The 1,818-nt window shown below is 32.8% G+C and overlaps 1 protein-coding gene across 1 annotated transcript in view; it reads right to left on the bottom strand.

Annotated features, from left to right (window-relative positions):
* The window catches only part of LOC111710535 (ecotropic viral integration site 5 ortholog), a gene marked incomplete in the record, with an annotated part of 47,483 nt that overhangs the window by 27,292 nt on the left and 18,373 nt on the right, over positions 1 to 1,818 (bottom strand).

The raw sequence follows: 1,818 nt of genomic DNA, 5'->3' as shown, positions 1-1,818 counted from the left end.
CCCTTCTAAATACCCCGCCCTTTGCCATTTTGTAACCTTGACTTCTCCACCCACTCAAAACCTTACCAGGGCTTTGTGTCCATTCTCTGTTTATAGAGTTAAGATCGAGTAAAAATATTTTAGCCTAAATTTGTTCATTGTTCAATATTAATGAGAAAGTATGATGGTGAGCGATATTTCAAAGAAAGGGTGGAAAATTTTACAAAAAAATGTTTGTCGTTAAATATTTTTGAATTTTCAGCCAATAAAACAAATCTTATTGAATAAAAACGTATTATTAAATAATTTTTAAAATTCAGTTTGATACCTAAAGATGAAACAAATTTTATAAGAAAGGATTCTTCAAAAGAAATTGAGTCTTTGTCACAAACTCAAATCTTCTAATTCCTATATCTTTGCAAACTCGAAAGGTTCAAACCTTTGATAATTCAAACTCAGATTTTGTGATCTAACATAATTCATAGTTTGAAATATCTAAGGTTTGAGACATTGGGTTGTAAAGATTTAGGGATTAGAAAATCAGAGTTTGTACCAAACACTCAATTCCTTTAATATTATGTCCTTATAAGTAATAAGTCATTGAAAATTCCCTTGTTTTTCTTCGATATGTCCAGCAAGTTAAGAATATGATTTCAAATATAAAAAAATAAAATGTTTAACAATAAACAATGAAAACGTGGTAAAAATAATGTAAAAATAACAATAATAAATACTCAAGTTTGTTCACAGATGGTGATAAAACAAAATATTGTTTTTTCTTTAAACAACGAGAGAAGATAACAATACAGAACTTAAGACTCATCAAAAATAGAAAATAGAAAATAGATTAATAGAAACATGGATAGACAGATAGATCACGCACCCCTGACCCTTTAGTAAAAGTAAATTTAACACAATGTCTGACCGCGTCAACCTTGCTGCACCAACTAGTCCTATTTATTTACTCGATGTTCGGTCGATACTGTACAAACTGGGACCGGATAGGTTGACCCAGCTCGTAAATTGAAATACGACTGCCCGTAAGATTATCTACTGGATAGATGGTATAGACGGATAGATAAATAGAAAAGATAGAAAGATGAAAAAAGATACATAGAAAACATGGAAAGAGACTTGCCACAAACTATGATTTTCTAATCCCATTATCTTTGCAACCCAAAGTCAAAGACCTTTGAAATTTGAAACTAAGATTTTTCGATCCGATAGTTTAATTTGGATGGATGGATAGATAGATAGATAGATAGATAGATTGGTAGATTGGTATTGTAGTAAGATTTAAATATAAAACTAAAAATTAATTAAACCATGTTTGCGTGTGCAATGGTCTAAAAAAATATTCCAAGAAAATCTTTAGAAAACTGCCAATTATTTGATTGCATGAAAAATTGCAGTGCAGTGCAAGGCAAGCCAAGTCAAACAATTGGCATATACAAAAAGGTACATATAAAAGAGTACATACAGTACATGCCGACCTTGCAGTTAATAAGAGTACATGAAGAATAAGTGTGTGGATTAGTAAAGTAAACTGATTCAGTATTTATTCCCCAAAAAATTAACACAAAAAACATATTAACATGAAGGAGCCCGCAAACGGAAAAAATTGAAAGAGGAGGGGTCGGAGGATATACACACAGACACAGAGACAGAGACAGAGGCACGGGCAGCCGTAGTACATTTGAATTTCCAAGCCAGGTCAACCTCTCCGGTCCCAGTTTGTACTGTATCGCCCGGACATTGGGTAAATAAATAGGTCAAGCCGGTGCAACAAGGTTGACCGCGGTCAGACTTAAGGTTGAATTTACTTTTACTGAAGGGTCA

The sequence above is a fragment of the Eurytemora carolleeae genome, unplaced genomic scaffold, assembly GCF_000591075.1.
Source record: "Eurytemora carolleeae unplaced genomic scaffold, Eaff_2.0 scaffold1064, whole genome shotgun sequence".
Lineage (NCBI taxonomy): Eukaryota > Metazoa > Arthropoda > Copepoda > Calanoida > Temoridae > Eurytemora > Eurytemora carolleeae.
The sequence above is the reverse complement of the archived record's forward strand: the minus strand, read 5'-3'. Positions and strand labels throughout refer to the sequence as shown.